The sequence below is a fragment of the Marmota marmota genome, unplaced genomic scaffold, assembly GCF_001458135.2.
Source record: "Marmota marmota marmota unplaced genomic scaffold, marMar, whole genome shotgun sequence".
NCBI classification, from domain to species: domain Eukaryota; kingdom Metazoa; phylum Chordata; class Mammalia; order Rodentia; family Sciuridae; genus Marmota; species Marmota marmota.
In genome coordinates this window covers 26,122,691-26,141,315 of record NW_025999869.1, presented here as the reverse complement: position 1 = coordinate 26,141,315, position 18,625 = coordinate 26,122,691, and the positions used below count along the sequence as shown (strand labels likewise).

At 42.8% G+C, this 18,625-nt stretch overlaps 1 pseudogene; it reads left to right on the top strand.

The window, feature by feature from the left end:
• Positions 1 to 3,781: 3,781 nt before the first annotated feature.
• Positions 3,782 to 8,370, top strand: LOC125620292 (annotated as a pseudogene).
• Positions 8,371 to 18,625: the final 10,255 nt, after the last annotated feature.

The following is an 18,625-nucleotide window of genomic DNA, read 5'->3' as shown; positions in this document are numbered from 1 at the left end:
CCTGGGAACAAATCTTTACTCCTCACACTTCAGATAGAGCCCTAATATCCAGAGTATACAAAGAACTCAAAAAATTAGACAATAAGAGAACAAACAACCCAATCAACAAATGGGCCAAGGACCTGAACAGACACTTCTCAGAGGAGGACATACAATCAATCAACAAGTACATGGAAAAATGCTCACCATCTCTAGCTGTCAGAGAAATGCAAATCAAAACCACCCTAAGATACCATCTCACTCCAGTTAGATTGGCAGCCATTATGAAGTCAAACAACAACAAGTGCTGGCGAGGATGTGGGGAAAAGGGTACACTTGTACATTGCTGGTGGGACTGCAAATTGGTGCAGCCAATTTGGAAAGCAGTATGGAGATTTCTTGGAAAGCTGGGAATGGAGCCACCATTTGACCCAGCTATTCCCCTTCTCGGTCTATTCCCTAAAGACCTAAAAAGAGTATGCTACAGGGACACTGCTACATCGATGTTCATAGCAGCACAATTCACAATAGCAAGACTGTGGAACCAACCTAGATGCCCTTCAATAGATGAATGGATAAAAAAAATGTGGCATTTATACACAATGGAGTATTACTCTGCATTAAAAAATGACAAAATCATAGAATTTACAGGGAAATGGATGGCATTAGAGCAGACTATGGAAATTGCATGGAAATTAGAATTCTTATACATGCTAATGGAAACAAAATGGTGCAGTCTCTGTCACATACATTATGGTTGTTCCTCAATAATTTTAATATAAAATTATCAAATGACCCAACAATTCTGCTCCTAGGTCTATACCCATGTGAAAACACATGCCCACACAAAACCTGTACACAAATGTCCACAGCAGCACTATTCACAAAAGATGTAAACTACCCACATGTCCATCACTTGATGAATGGATAAACAAAGTGTGGAATAGCTATATACAATTGAATATTATTCAACAATCAAAAGGAATAAAATGCTAACACATGTTATGACTCAGAACCTTGTAAAGATTTTGTCAAGTGAGAGAAACCAGACACAAAAGGCCACATGTTATCTGATTCAATTTATGTACCATCTTCTGAATAGCAAATCTGTAGAGTCAGTAGATGAGGGTTTGTGGAAACAGAGGAACAGGGAGAGATTTCATAAGGGTGTATGAGGATAATGAAAATGTTCTAGAGCTAGACAGTGGTAATGGTTTTTCCACATTGTAAATGTGTTAAATGACACTGAATTGTAAACTTAAAGTTACTAAAATGGTGAATTTATGTCACCTGTACTTTACTAAAATAATGATAATAAAAGGGCACAGTAATTAGTAGGTATTCAACATATAGAAGTAATAATAATAAAGGTGATAACTATTTTGTTTCTTATTTGAAAATTCTCTTTCAGTTAAAAAAAAAAGAAAATGTCTTGGCATCATGCAGGCAGAACTCTCAAAAGGAACAATATCTAGACATGCACTTATCTATAATAGTAGCCTTTTTTCATTTTTGGTTTTTATATTTGCAATTTTAAACAAAAAAAATCAGTTTTTTACCTGCACTAGTAACAGTTCAAATTTCAATATCCGGTGGCTACCATTTTGAGTAAAGCAGATAGAAAAGGCACTTCCCTCACTGTGGAAAGTTGTACTAAAAATTCCTGGTCTATACCCAGAGATTTTCTCTAACAGTAAATCCCTCCAAAAGCAAATGTCTCAAGTCAGGCAGAATTTCCCGGTGATAGGAAACAGGCAGCAGCAGTCTCCCGTTCCCTTCTCACCACATCAATTGGCTTCTGTGTTAGTCAAATTTTCCTTGTGTGACCAAAATACTGACAAACCAACTTAGAGGAGGAAAAGAATGTTTGGGGCTCACAGTTTCATAGGTTCAGTCCACGGGCAGCCAACTCCATCACTTCAAGCCCAAGATGAGATGGAACAACATGGCAGAAGGGCAGCAGTGAAAAAAAAAAGTTGCTCACCTCATGGTAGACAGGAAGCAGAATGAGAAAGGCAAAAGCCAAGCAGGGAAGATGAAACCTTCCAGGGTATACCCCCAGTGACCCACCTCCTCTAGCCAGGCCCTACCTGCCTACAGTCCCCACCCAGTTAGTCCATTCCAATGAGGAATGACTGGTTAGGTTACAGCTCTCACAATCTAATCATTTCACCTCTAACTATTCCTGCCTTAATACAAGAGCTTTTGGGAGACACATTTTATTCAAAACATAAGAGCTTCACAGTCCCTAATGATTTACCTAATGTACTAAGCACAGCGTGACCCCTTTCCTTTCCCAAACCGAATACAATGAAAAAGAATCAAATGAGATGAACAGCATCTCTCTGTTCTGATGGTAAAGCTTCGGGGACCCAGATACTAATGGAGGGAAGCCAAGAATCAGGGAGGGGGTTCAGCTTCCCAGGTGACTTAAGATCACTGTTTTAGTTCATTTGATGTGGCTTTAACAGAATACCACAGACTACACGGTTCACAAAGAAATGTATTTCTGACAGTTCTAGAGACTAGGAAGTATGGGGACCACATGCAGAGATGGCCTTCTTGCCATGTCAGAGCATGGCTGAAGGAATCACATGGCAATAAAACACACAAGAAAGAGGAAGGGAAGGCTGAATACACCTTTATAATAAAGTTACTCTCTAAATAATGAACTCACTACCATGATAACAGCATTAACTCAGAGAGCGAGGGCTGCTCTCTGCGTGATCTAGTCCCCCCTCTCAACATGGTTGCACTAAGAATTAAGTTCTCAACACATGAACTTTGGAGGACATGTTCAAACCACAGCATCTGCCATCCTTTTCTCTCCACACTGTCATATATTCTTTGTTCTCAGGGGATCATTTACCATCTTGGAGCAACTTTTAGTTTCAGAGACCACAGGCTGTAAATCCTGCCTTCAGCATCTTCTAGCTTTGATCTAACATTACTGAGTATCCATTTCTCCCTTGTGAAGTGACAGTGAATGATGAAATTTCTACTACCTAACTCCTCTTGAAAGTTACCTAAATAAAATAGACAAATGGCAGCTGCTGTGTCTCTTACAACACTTTGTGTACATTTTCAGAGAAAAAAAAATGAAATTGAATTGACTTCTCTCACAGAACCCATTTTCACAAGCCTTTCTCTCAAATTTTTATTACTTAAAAACATATTTTTGCTGGGTGCAGTGGCACATACCAGTGATCTGTGATGTTGGGGAGCTTGGGAGGCTGAGGCAGGAGGATCCCAAGTTCAAAGCCAGCCTCAACAACCTAGTGAGACCCTGTCTCAAAATAAAAATTTTAAAAAGGGATGGGGATATGGCTCAGTGGTAAAGTGCCTCTGGGATCAATTTCTTGTACCAAAAGATAAAAAAAAGGATAAAACACATATTTTTCACTGTTTATACATAATCAAATATGACAAAATGATGGGACTTGTTCTTCCAGGGAGTTGAGAGTTCTGTGAGAAATAGTTGGCTACTAGGCCACTAGAGGGCCCCCATTCACTAGGGCCTATCTGTAAAATGAATTCAGAAGGAATCACTGAGCTCCAGAGGCAGAGGCAAAGCCAGGCAAGGTGTAATCCCAGCAACTGGAGAGGCTGAGGCAGGAGGATTGCAAATTTGAGGCCAGCCTCAGAAACTTAGCAAGGCCCTAAATAACTGCATGAGACCCTGTCTCAAAATAATAAAAGGAATGAGATGTAGCTCAGTGGTAAAGTGAGACTAGGAAGGATGGGGACCACATGTAGAGATGGGTTCAATCCCCAGCACCAAAAAAAAAAAAAAAAAAGAATTATGGAGGAGACCAAGTTTGTGCATGAAATCCCAAGCAGCACAAGGTGGGTAAGGACCTTCTGAAGACAGATCAGTCATATGAAGGCATGAGCTGGGGTGTATTTGGCCATGATTTGAGTACTCACAAAGGCCTGCTACCAAGCAAGGGCTTGCTGCCCAATGCACAAAGAAGTCAACACTGTTAACACTGGTTCTTGAAAGAAGAGCGTCATTGAAGGATAACAGTAAGAACATCCAAATCCTTATTCCTGATCAACCAATATCCCCAGGTAAGGGGAACTAGGGAGCTGATTGGTCATTACCAGGAGTCTTGGTGGACCCAGCAGGTGGGTCCAGGTAGAACTGATGGATAATTCTGGTCCATCCTACAACTGTTGATGGCACCTCTTACCTTTAAGTCCACAGGCCCTGTTCTTTTTTCTCAGGTTCAACTAATCAGGAACTTTGCCAGGCCCTCAAGGTCATTTTAGTTCAGGTCCTAGGGTTCTGTGCCTGTATCCTATAAATTTTGAGGATTTTTTTAGAAACAAGGAAGTTACTATTTTGTGACTCCGTTTCAGGCCTAGTATGTCCCCCAAAAAATATACAAGGCATTCCCAGAGAGGGCGTCCTCAACTCAGGATGAGTGGGGTCCTTGACAAACATCACAGAAAGGAATTTAAGGACATGTCAGCTAGAGGAAAAGACAAATATTTATTTAGGAAGGAAGAGACACATTCAAGGGAGGATGTGGGCTGTCTTGAGGGTGAGCAGTAGCTCCTTAGTCTGGGGTGTTCATATTTATAAAGGGACAGTAATTAGGAGGTGGGCTAGAGGTGAAGTCAGGGTGAAGCTAGATAATCTCGTGCCAGCTTTTCCTGCACTTGCACGTTGTCTTCACATCCTAGTACTCTTTGTGGACAAGGACAAATAGTTATTTGCTTACAGGTTGATTGTTTTGCCTTCTAGTGATTCATGGGCGCTTCTCTTTTGAGATTCAGTGTATTTTTTTTTCTCTGTATTTCCAGATCCCCACCTCAAGTGACCCTTTTTCTCTTGAGTCTATGTCTGACAGAGATCAGGGCTCTAGGTACCCAAATGTTCCCAAGCCTAAACTAAGCTATATTCTGAAGTACAGCCCAGTGCTCTAGGCACACCAGGGACTTGAGACAGAGTCCCATTGGAGTTCCTATCCATTCACCAGGGGTATGCAGAATGGAACCTCATGCACAAACCATCAAACATTTCCAGTTCTCCATCTGCCACAAGACACTAGGGACAACTCTGTACAGCACACCAGGAGTCTGAATGGAACACCATGGTGCATATCCCCATGATGACCACAAAGTGAACAACATCTCTAACCCCACCTGCCTCCAAAATCCAGCTAAGATTGTTAGATTGTTCCCAGGTGACAAAGCCAAGTCAGGAAGACCCACTGGGAGTGAGTGACAATCTGGGGCTCTGTCTGTCAGAGGAACAGAGTTGGCAAATGCATTTCTGGTGGAACAGCATTTCTTGAGCAAGAAACTATAGCAGAATGTACAGAAGGCCCACTGCCAAAGAGGTCTGTTTCCTTCATTAGGTCCCACCTCCCAACACTCCTGTATTAGGAATTAAGTTTCCAACACAGGCTTTTGGGGAAACACATTTAAACAATAGAAGGCAGGAAGGGTGCTCACCTTCCTGGGTAACGGGGTCTGCAGTCCTTTTCTCCCTGCTCCCTTCTTCATTCATAGTGCTTGGAGGCTCATTGACTATCATAGGACACCTTTTAGACTCAGGGATGACAGCTGACCTTTGAATCCTGCCTTCACCTTTTTTAACTAGTGGTCCTTTTTTTTTTTTTTTTTTTAACATTGCTGGGCCTCCCTTTTCGGTTGACAACATTTCAGTGGAAGCTTCTATTTTCAGTCTCTTTGATCATAATAACACAAATACATGGCAGAGTCTCTGTCTCTCTTATGTAACTGTACATTTCCAAGAAGATATTTTTCAGTAGCAATGAATTTCTCTGTGCAGATCCTATTTTCATAAGATTCCCTCTTGCACAATTTGTATTGTCAGTTACATAGACACACCTATCACCTTATTTTTCACTTTTCTAACAAGGTCTAAGAAAAGTCAAAATAATGAGGATTTCAGTCCTTTGCCCAATATTGTTTTCCCAGAGAGATGATGAGCTCTGTGAGAATCTAATTTCCTGACTCTCCCATTAGGGACCCCATTTACCAGCACCCACTAAGGAAAAAAAATCTTTAAGGGGGTTGATATCCTCAGAGTTCATATTTGAAATTCAAGCCCATGGATAGGGCTCTGCCAGGCTCTGGGGCAGGGGGTCACTTGGAGATAAAGATTCTCAGAACCCTGATCCTGATTCCATTGAAAAGACAAGGCTTTATCACAGTTCTTTGCACAGATGACCCCTTCCCTAAAACCTACATAATAAAGATAACATTCAGAATTGAACTGAGATAGGAATTTGAAATTACAGAAAGAAAAGATATACTGAGTCTCAAAAGAAAAGTGCTCATGAACCATCGGAATGCAGAAAATTTTACCCATGAACTGTTGGAATGCAGAATAGGCAATTCAACCAGCAACCTCGCTGTGTCCTTGCTGGCAAAAAGTCACATGATGTAAGCACTGGGAAAACTGGCCCCAAAGTTCATCACTTTGCCCTGAATCCACTTCTAGCAGAGCCCCATGGGCTACTATCCCTTCTACAAATATTAACATCCAGACCAAGAGTACTTCTCACTCTTCCCACATCCTCCCTTAATGTGTCTCTGCCTTTCTAAATAAATCTGTCTCTGCCTCTAACTGATGTGTCCTTAAATTCCTTTCTGTGATGTTTGTCAAGGACCCCACTTGTCTGGAGTTGAGGTCCCACTCTCTTGGAACACCTCCAACCTCCTTCAGTAACAGAACACTGGAAGTAGGAGAGTCCAGTTCCCAGTTCTGATGCTACTACTGCCTCCAGAAGCTCTCCAGATGGCTCCCTGACTGGTTCCAACACCTACATCAGGCCAAACTAGGAGGAAATGTAGACTTCCCCCCATTATGTGCCAGATGTGTCTTGGAGAAAACCCATATATACCAATGACCAGAAAAAAAAAAAAAAACATGGGAAGGAATTTGAAGTTTGTGCCAAGTAATTCACAATGTTTTATTGGTATGTTCCAGGGTCCAGATGTGTTTTAAGAAAACTGAAGTAAGCTAAACCTGAAGTGAACTGAAGGATGCCTAGTAGACCTGCCTCTCAGATCTACAGTATGCCCTATCCATCCAGGTACATGATGAGAGACTTGAGGGATGACACACCAAAGTCAGATGTCAAGCATTAAGTGCAAAAGAGATTTCTAACTGATGGAACACAGCCAGTCAGCATGCTGGGGAAAGCCACATCCATCAGTGACATGCTGCCCCAACCATCCTTACTTCAAAAGGAATTGGCCCCACGTTTGCTCCTTCTGGGTGAAAGAAGAGTGGAAAGGAGGAGAGAAAAGGAGCATTCCATATAGACATGAGCAGCTACAGATCCAGATAGCCACCTCTGGGCTAGTCATACTATTAAAGACCAATATGTATGGAATCAATGACTCTGGAGCATATAAACTTCTCAAGTGGGCTGCAACCAGACTTTACCTGGACCCTTCAGTGGACAAGATCATCACCATACTGGATATTGGTGCTGGGTAATACCATCATTGGGACAGATCTAAGAAGTCATTTGGAGAGATCTGGATGATCCCTATTGTACACAGATAGCAGTCACTTTCATCCAGTTTGGCCAGGGCCCAGCTGCAGGGAAAAAAAAATTCTTTAATAAGTTGATTGTCAATGGCCAACAAAATGGGAAAGAGGAAAAAAAATAGAAGGATGGAATCATAGTCTTGGGGATCAAGCTAGAGCCTGTTCTAGGACTGACAAGGTGTATTCCTTCTCCTCCTGCAGCAGCGGCAGCAGTGGCCTCTGGAAACTACTACCTCTTCCCATGTAGTCCCCCGCTGTAGTGACCATTACCTCACTGCCACTCCCAGTGTGTGGGTCACCATGTTCCACCCAGTGAGAGCACCCTCTCCTTCCATGAGGGCTCCAGGACCAATCCACTGTCTTTCTCAGGACAAACTGAGGATGGAAGCTCAAAAGACACAGCAGCACAGTATCACCACCCTGGGGTTCTGTGGAAGAAAGTGTCCCTGAGAACCCAATAGCTTGAGGCAAGCATGGTGGTACATGTCTGGAATCCCGTGTCTTAGCAGGAGGATTGCCAGTTCAAGGCCGGCCTCAGCAATTTGGCAAGGCCCTAAGTAACTAAATGAACCTTTGTCTCAAACTAAAAATTATAAAGGGATGGGGATGTGGCTCAATGGCAAAGTGCCCCTGGGTTCAATCTCTAATACCAAAAAAAAAAAAAAAAAAATTCCAGCAGCTGAATCTTGGAAGAAACATGTTTCTTTCTTGCTTTCTTGTCTGGGTATTTTCCATTGTCATCGAATGTGCAAATATGAGCAGTCAGAGAACAACAGCCAGTCTTTCCTGTGTATATTCCAAGGATCAGTACCACAGATAAGCTGCCATGAAGTCCACTGGTTATGCTGTTACATTCCTAAGAAAACCTAGTGCCTGTTCCTCTTACTTCTATGGGAAACAAGCAGCTACCAAAATGGAATGTCCAGCAGAATCACCATCCTAATTCTATGTTCAATTTGTATTTGTCATTTTTTGGTGGGGAGAATCAACCTGCAAGGAAAAAATTGACCATTTTTATGTTCATTGAATATATCTCATTTTATCACCTAAAATTAAAGATGGCCCATACTAATTATGGTAGTGGCACAAAAGTGTGTCTTAACTCTTGAAGTCATATCCTCAGAAAAACAAATAGAAACCAACCACCCAGCACAGCCCAATTCTTTTCTTTCCTCTCTTTTCCCTTGTTCATTACTAAAGGAATCTAATGGATAGTTTTATTTCTCTATGTCATCACCAAAAGACAGAAATTGCTTTCTATTTCTATCTGTTGGAGTTGTATGTAATTGAAGAAATCTGGTATTTGGGATGAAACTTTTTCCCCCAGTACTGGAAATTGAACCCAGGGGCCCTCTACCACTGAGCTATATCCCCAGCCCTTCTTAATTTGAGACAGGGTCTCACTAAGTTGCTGAGGCTGGCCTCAAACTTGCAATCCTCCTGCTTTAGCCTCCTGAGTAGCTGGGATTACAAGCATGCATAATCATGCCCAGCGTTGGGATGAAAATATTTAAAAGAACATCCTGTACTATATTTTAACAAACAGAAATAAAAAGCACTGCATTGTGTTTGAATAGAAGTCTTGGGGTTAGAGTTGGAACTTTTATCTTCTATTTTTACTGTTGGGTGTCTTCAGCATCTCATAATTACTTGAGTCTGGGCAGGAAACTATTTTGTTTTAGAATGTTTGAATGTAACAGAACTGTAAAAGGGAAAGGAAAATTGATGTTGCTGTATGTTTTTTAATAACTAAAATAGGTCAATTTTCAATAAGATAAAAAGAGCTTCAATAAGGTGTCCAGATGCTGAGAAGCCTGTAAGGACTTCCACAGGAGGAGTCATGAGGCCAGCCAGAGGCCCCAGAGTTAGTCCTGACCTTGTCTTTCTGGAGAAGCTTTGCAGTGGATCCTGGCCTGGACTAGGAGGAACATGTCTTCCCAGGCATGTCTCTTCCATGACTTCCTTTGAAAACCAGCCTCTACCTCAGAGCAAAGCCTGTCCAAGGAAGGGACAAGACCTTTGTCCTTGGAAAGACCCACAGAGTGCTCCTAGGCACATTCCCACCCTGCTAAGTTGTTTATCTACAAATAACAGGAGAGATCTGCTGCGCCAGGTGTCCCTGACTCAGTCAGGCTAGGTGGGGATCCATAGCAGCCCCCTAGCAGCCACCAATCAGCATGAGACAGGGAAATACCTGGGATGCCAGATGACCCTCCCAGTAGTTTATGGTGGTTGATAACATGTTGGGAAACCATGTAGTTCAGCACGTACACCCCTCATGGATTAAACCCTCAGTTCAAATGAATCCCCCTCTTGTACTAACCAATCACCCCTACCCAACTTGTTCCCTCCAGTGAATGTGCTAATCATGTTTTAGAGTTGTTTTATGATTTTCCTGCCATGTATGATGATTTGCTAAGAGATGCTGTGATGTATGTGAAGTCCCTGCCTTCCCCAAAGAGTGTATAAAACTGCTGCAAACCCTGGGCTCCAGGCCTCTCAGCGTCACCAGTTGCTGTGTGCGCAGAGGACTGAGTTAGCTTACAATAAACGCCTCTTTGTTGCTTACACCTATCTTGGTCTCTGGTGGTCTTTTGGGGGTCCCGAATTCGAGCATAACACCTTCATGGTCCTTAAGTAACTACATCAGCTGGCCCTGCCCAGCACACTGTGCCCTGAACAGGGTAGAAAATTGGGGGACAGACCCATGGTCCTTTCTTCACAAGAATGGAAAGAACTGAACACTGCTTCTCCACTGGTCACGTGCAGATCAATGGTCTTGAGGGACTCAGCTGCTGACCCTGTTTGGGGTGAATTTGGCCCAGTGAGAGATTCCAGGTGACCTAACCCAGTTCTGATGAGTCTGTTCTCGTCGTCTCTTCCCTGTGCACTCAGAAGCCCCCACTTCCCAACACCATATAGTCCAGGCCCTTCCACCCTCTACCACAGATGAACCATATTGAGGATGCCAAAGACTAGGAGGGGTCCTGGGAATCTTGGGTCTTCCATAGTCATCCCCACACTTGTTTCCTGTCCTTCCTGACCCCACTCCCTATGGTTCTGAAGCAGCAGTGGTTGACTTCTCCTGACTCTAAACCAGGTCCTGGATTTAAAGACAATTTGAACTTTCATCCCCACTTCTCTTAAGAGGTAGTGGGGTATTGTTAAACCACGACGCAAAGGAAAGACCACTGACTCCAATTTAAATCAAATTAAAGCAAGCTTGTAATTCCGACCAGCCAGGGCTGTCTCTCCCAAAACCCATGGGAATAGTAGAGCACCACAGCTCTCTAGGAGCACAGCTTTATAGCACAGAAAGTTGCAAAAAGGGCAGGTGTCTTGAAACTTACAGATAACAGGATTTTGACAAGCATTACAGAAAGGCAGGAAGTTGGTTAGTGGTCCAGCAATTAGGGAGTAAACTTAGATTCCAACATCAGAATTTTTGAGGCGCCACTGGAGTTTCAGAGGTCTTTATCTGGCCAGGGAAAGCCAGAATTTATGAGGCACCACTAAAGTTTCAGAGAGAGTTGTTATCTGGTCAGGGAAAGCCAGGCATGGGTGAGTTCAAGGCACAGGCAGACATTCCAAGCAAGTTCAGAAATCACAGTAATTTATAGTACAGTCGAAATTAACTTTTCATGCCTTTGGGATGAGATGGCTCCTAATCTTAAGAGGGAATCAGGGTGGGTTTATCAGTATCACTGTTGGACACATGGGACAAAGAATCCTTTAGAATGCCTGCAAGAATTGTAAGCAAATAAATAAATAAATAAATAAGAGAGCTCATAAATAATGGCATAATTTGGTGTAAACGTACTTTATATACAAGGTTACAAAAAATTGTGCTGTGAATGGATAATTATGAATGTAATGCACTCCACTATTGTCATGTATATATGAAAGAAATAAAAAAAGAGAAAAAAAAAAGAATGCCTGCTGTAGTTGAGATCAGACTCACCTTATCTCAGATATCCAATCAACACTAATTCAGTTGGGTGTGATGGTACATGCCTGTAACCTCAGTGACTCTTGAGGCTGAGGCAGGAGGACTGCAAATTCCAGGGTAGCCTCAGCAATTTAGGTAGGCCCTAAGCAATTTACCAAGACCTCTCAAAATTAAAAGTTAAAAAAGGCTGGGGATGTTGCTCATTGATTAAGCACCCCTGGGTTCAATCCCAGTTCCAAAAAATAACAACAACAAAACTGGTTTTGTTTCTACCCAAAATGATTCAGTAGAAGCAAAGTCTCAAATTCTTAAGTCAATCAACACCCAAGTGTATGTCCAGGGTGGGTCTGATTCAATCAGGTGGGTGTTATTTAAATTCTCTTCCTTCGCAGGGGATGATACCAGTACTGAGAGATAACAAAGGATGTACCCAGGATCACAGGGCAAGCTGTTTGGACTCTAACAAGAATGTTAATCCCATTACTTCAAAACTAGAAATGACTGAAATGACCTTCTGTAGTCTTTTTTTGCCCTCAGGAGTGGGGACTGAACCCAGGGGCAGCCTATATTTTGAGACAGTGTCTCACTAAGTTGCTGAGGCTGGCCTTGAACTTACAAACACCACCACCCCTACCCGACCTCTGCCCAGTAGATGGAATTACAGGCATGTGCCACTGCACCCAGCTCTTACCTAGTCTTGATTACTCCCAAAGGCTTTACCTCCTATTACCATTACAATATCGGGTAAGGCATCAATGTACAGATTTGGGGAGGACACAAGCATTTTGGTTGTGACACCCATTAATCCTCAATTACTTTCTCTAATTTTCTCTCCATTCCTTCCAGATCTTGAATTTCATAATTTTGGTTGTATAGATTTAATGAATATTATTTGATGTTGTTTAAAAGAAAGTAAATAATTAAAATAAATTAGATTTTTTTTAAATGGTGATTTTTCTATCTGTTTAAGTTTGCTCTAAGGATGGGAGCATACCTCAGTGGTAGAGTGCTTGCCTAGCAGTCACAAGGCCCTGGGTTCAATCCCCAGCACCGACCCCCTGGCCAAACAAAGAAGTTTCCTCTCTTAGCTGCTCTAAAACATGATGAAATCCACTCTCCTTTACAGACTTATACTGCACCATTGGGCTTGGAAACAACAAACCTGGCCCTGTCTTCAGAGAGGGACACGATAGGAGAGCCCTGGGCTATCGCTGGTAGAACCATATCTCCTTAGGCTCTTCAGTATTCTAGTTCAAAGCTGTTAGAAGATGTCTTTAGAAAGCCTGACCCTTTAAATTATGCAGACCCTTGCCCTTAGGTTCCCTCTGCACATCAGCACAATGAAGGTGACATATGAATGTGCTCCATGACTCTGCTTGCTCCTCATAACTGAGGGACACTTATGCAGAGTGGACACAGCCTCTCCATTAAGGCCGAAATTCAGAGATCAGAACATGATGTCCGTGTCTCCTCTGTCCCTCGCCTTCAGCATGGTAAGGGTCAGCCTTGTCTGTGTGGAGGGAATTGCTGTGTGCTTTTGTCTCCTTGATGATTCTCTCCAGCCTCTTACCTGCTATTTCAGATTCTCCTGGCACCACTTAGGTAAGAGCAATCATGGAGTCTCTCCCAACATTTCTTTCTTATTTGTTCCAATCTCCTTTGTTACATAACATTTAGTCTCTCTTTTGTTACTGGGGAACCTGAAAAGACTACACTTTTATTTACAAATAAAATACTTCGTTGACAACTACCCCTGGCTCACCCACTTATTTCTAACCTGTAGAGTCCTTCTTTGGCATCAGAATATCAGTATCACTTTACACTTTCATTACTCCACTATTTTTCTCCCCAGTATTCTACACCAATGCCCTTATCATTTCAAAAATTCAGCCTCATATAATAATAATTTAATTTTTAATTATTATTTTTCTGTATCAGGCATTGAACCAGGGGTGCTCAGCCACTGAGCCACATCCCCAGTCATTTTTAATATTTTATTTAGAGACAGGGTCTCAATGAGTTGCTTAGGGCCTTGCTCAGATGCTGAGGCTGGCTTTGAACTTGTGATCCTCCTGCCTCAGCCTCCCAAGCTGCTGGGATAATAGGTGTGTGCCACCACACCTTACAAACCTTTTTATTTTTAATTAACAATAATTATACATATTAATGGCATACAGTGTGATGATTCAATACATGCATACAATGTGTGATGATCAAATCAGAGTAATCAGCATATCCATCATCTCAAACATTTATCATTTCTTTGTGCTGGGAATATTCAAAATACACTCTATTAGCTATTTTAACTATAAAATCAATTATTATCTCAGCTATACACTGAAATAGTGAGTCAATTTCCCACAAATTAGAATTTTTTTCTAAAGGTTTAAAACAGAACACTCATTTTTTTTCTCAACCCCAAAAAGACAAGTAGGCTTAAAAATGTGAAAACTTCTGAGAATGTGACTCAGTGGTAGTGGGCTTTCTTATCATGTGCAGGAGCCCTGGGTCTATTAGCCAGCAACACATACCAAAAACAAAGACTGTGAAAACCATTTCCTTTAAACTCACTTGCCCCCTCAAAATAAATCTCAAAACATTACTCTTTAGAGATCAGGACCTAGTCCTCTGCCCCTGATTCCAGCAATTATGCAGTTTAATCTATTATTAGAAATGAAAAAGACCCATGGTCGTTGGATCTCTTAAAACCGGACCTCACCAGTCATGGTGGCATGCACTTCCAGCTACTCTGGAGGCTGAGACAGGAGGATCACAAATTCTAGGTCAGGGTCTCACAATTTAGTGAGACCCTGTCTCAAAATGAAAAACAAGGGACATAATTCAGTGGTGGAATACTTCTGGGTTCCATCCCCAGCACCAGGGGTTGGAAAAAGGCTTAAATGTACTGATGGTACATTGGAACTACCTAGGACCTAGAGAATTTATAATTCTGGAATCTCAGCCTAGATTATCACATCAGAATCTCTGAAAGTAATCCCAGGATGGTGAAGTGTTCCCCAGATAGTTCTAATCCAAAGCCTGGGTAACTCTAATCTACTCTATATCCCCACATCCTGGTGCCATAATAGGCTGGGGAAACACCAAGACCACCTCTGCACTCTGCCATAATGTGCCTCTAAAGCAGGAGATCTCAACCCAGGCTTATGTTAGAATCAGACAAGCAGACAAGTATATCACTCAGTCGTACAGTGCCTGGATTCAATCCTCAGCACCCCCCCCCCAAAAAAAAAAAAATCCTCCAAGGAACTTTAAACATCCATAACCACCTAACCACTGAGTCCCCCTGTCCTGACTAGTTAGAGCTGAATGACTGGGTGTAAGGATGGCCTTAGGCCTGAGCCCAAGCAACTCCATTTTAAAAACTCCAGTTTGAAACCTGAAGCCTCAGTAGGCACACCTAACAGATCCCTCCAGTAGGGCCTCAGACATAAACAAGTCACTTCCCCCATCCTAAGAAAGTGAAGCCTCTGGCAGGCTGACCTCGCCTGATAAGAGGAAAAGGCCTGAAGATCAGCGTTGAGACCACCAACCAGCTGTAGTGGCACCCCCTTTCTCCACAGAAAAGTTGTAACTGAGCTTCTCCAGAAATCTTCACCTTGGCTAATTTTGGGACAGTCAGCAAAAGAGTCTCTACAAAAGAGTTCAATGTAGTTAAACTTCCAAAAAATTTTCGTGTTGCCCTGTTTTACTTGGCCACTGGCTGGGAAGAAATCAGCACTCCAGGTGCTGGACACCCCTTACTAGTTTTTCACTAGTTTTTCCCTAGTTTTTCAGTATAGTAGTTTGTAGAAATGTGTAAACAAGGCCTCTGGCCTTGAGCTGGGGCTTCACAGAGATGTCTACATTTTTAAGATAAGAGAAGTTACCAACTGGGCTCCATTGGTAACAGCTGGGGCGAGGGGTGAGGAGAAAGAAAGGGGAGAAGCAGCTCTCCCCTTCTCAGGTGTTGCCCTTGACGGGTTAACTTATCTAGAACAGTGAAAGAAAAATCTGCTTTTATGTAAACTTCTGCAGATTGGGAACTTCTCAGCCCTTCCCCTTACATGCTGGGTATAAAACTCTGAACCTACCTGAACTTGGGGTTCAGGGCATTGATTGATTACAGCAAAAGCTGTGCCCTCTGAACCTGGATGCAGCCAAATAAAACTGTTTCCTGCTATCTTTGGTGCCTTGCCTCATCTGTCCCTACAACACAGGGACAGACCCCAGGATAAATGATGTCATGGAGAAATCCAGTGGTAACTGGTAAGATTGAAAGGGGGGTCAAAAGTCCCAAAATTTAGTGTAAATAATAGAACTAATGAAAAGGGATTCAGCCAGCTGAAACAAGGATGCACTCGAGATGGAGGGCCTGATGAGGACCTGGACTGACATCCCATCACTTGTCATCCTTTTCCTGATCCTCTGCGTGATCCTCCCCGCCCTCAAACTCTCTGCCCTGTCTGGACCCTGGTGAGCCCACAACTTCTCCATATGACCCTCTCTTCAACCTGCAGTCCACTCCACACCAGGAGAAGCCTGCCTTGGGTCTGGATCTGATCACTGCAGAGTGTGCATCTGCTGGATGTAAAGCTTAAGGCTTAAGACATTTGAACTTAGCACGCAGAGGGAATGTCTGTCATTAGCCTGTCATGATTAAGTGTATTTGCAGTGCTTAGAATTATCTAGAATTGTTTGCAGTGAACTAATTAATCTAGAATTGTTTGCTGTTAATTGATTATGTCTATTGCAGTGCCTAGCATTAAGGATTGTCATTTTCTTGATTAAGAACCTATAGAGTGAAAATGTATCGAGTGATTTGAGTGAATAAAGCATTGAAAAGGGTAGAAGCGCATGGACATTCTTTATTTCTGCCCCTCGACTGCATACGTCACAATTTTGCCCCCTCTCAACACTGGGACTAGCCTTTGAAAAGCCTTCCAGCTGATTCCATTGTAGAATCAGGGCTGGACAGCTGTTCCACTGTTGTATTCTCCTGCAGACAGGATCTATGGGTTTCCCTGAACAAATACATCAGTGGGAGAGGTAGACTTGACCCAGGAGTTATTGTGACGTGGAGTGTTGATAGAGATCGAGGACAGAATGTCAAAGCAGCATTTATGAAGAGTGTCTCCATGTAAGAAGGCCTACAGGCATGCACAGCGTGATCAAGACCTGAGTAAGTGGTATGTGCCAGCTTGATGATGGTTATGGGAGCAAAGCAACTAATAGAAGAAGCAAAAGGCCCAAGGGAAAACTGTGCCTAATGTATTTAACAATGAGAGCCATTAAGTATGGGTGGAGCCTGGACGTTGACAGAAAAATTGATTTGATCTGAAGTTCTAAGTACACATGGAATGAAGAGTGCCCTGAAAAGTCACAAGTACAGGATGGCTGCATGCTGAAACAATATAAACAGTGCCCCTCATTAGATGTTTTGATCACTGTCCATGACAATGATCCTTGGCTGAAGTTGCCTCCCCCACACACATCCCCTTTTTGCTTCCAGGGATTGAACTCAGGGCCAAATGCATGCTAGGCAAGCACTCTACTACTAAATTGCATCCCCAGCCTCTGTGACTATGGCCCACACTTGGGCCGTTTCAATTCCAGCATAAGTAAAAAGCCAATTAATGCCACATATGTTTAGAAGACAGGATATCAACAGTTTCTGCTTGAGAAGAAATGGTTACTGGGCATCCTGGGTGCAGTTGCCATTTACACCAAGACAGAGGCCCAGAAAGGAGGTAGATTGGGAATCGAGGCTCCTGCTGGATGTGCAGTGGAGGGTGTCCCGAAACTTGTATTTGCAAATAAACAAAGGGCTCTACCCTGGAGAGGAAGACTAGGTGTATATTTGCACTTGAGGGAGAGGAAGTAATAAGTTGATCAGATTTTTGCCTCAGATGGTCCCTTTAGGCAGCGTGGGGATGTATCATACAGGCCTAAAATGGAAAGCACAGAGAATAGTTCCAGGTTTTCCCAACCATATGGAAATGAGGAAATGGAGGCCTGAAATCTATAGAAATTAAGAGAAACTGATACCAAGGATTACTCCTAAGCCACAACACATTGAGTATGTTCTAACTTAAGAAGCGACCACTCACTGTACAGTCTCCTTCCCTGTCTTCTCAGACTGCAGCATGAGATAAAGGCCATAATTCTGAAGGATTGGGTAGAGTGAAACAAATGGGCCTCAAGACTGCAGATTTATTCTGAGTGGTGTCCATAATCCTGGACTACATCTGAGATCCAAAAACTAGGAAAAAAATACATGAATTGTGTCCTTGACAGTTTGGTCACCCCAGGTACTCAATCCTACTCTTTTCTGCCCCTAAAGTGGGCACCCCCTTTCTCCACAGAAAAGTCCTCTTCACCATGGCTGATTTTGGGACTGTCAGCAAAAGAGTCTCTGCAAAAGAGTCCAATGTAGATAAACTTCCTATTTTTGTGTTGCCCTGTTTACTTGGCCTCTGGCCAGGAAGATACCAGCACTCCAGGTGCTGGACACCCCCTTACCAGTTTTTCACAAATGTATCCAGTATAATACTTTGAAGAAATGTGCAAACAAGGCCTCTGGCCTTGAGCTGGGCTTCACAGAGATGTCTACATTTTTAAGATAAGTTACAAATGGGCCCATGGTAACAACTGGCAGGGGGAGGAAAGAAAGAAGAGAAGAAGCTCTCCCCTTCTCAGGTGTTGTCCTTGAAGAGTTAACATGCCCACAACAGTGAAAGAAAAACCTGCTTTTATGTGAACTTCTGCAGACTGTAAACTTCTGAGCCCCTCCCCTTACATGCTGGGTATAAAACTCTGAAACTCCCTGAACTCGGGGTTCAGGGGATTGATTGATTACAGCAAAGGCTGTACCCTCTGAACCTGGCTGCAGCCAAATAAAACTGTTTCCTGCTATCTTCGGTGCCTTGCCTCGTTTGTCCCTACAACACCCCCACCATCACTTCTTGCAAGTTAACTCAAATTTCCCACTCCACTTCCTCCTTTGACATATGCATAGCTCAAGTTTATCCTCTTGTTAGGAGAAAGGTTCTGGTCTCCTTTTTCTCTCTCATCTCTTAACACTACTGTCAAATTAAGTCTCTTGCAGAGCCATTACAGCCATCCATGAGAACCTCAGCCAGCGAAAGCCTGGTCTCTTCCCT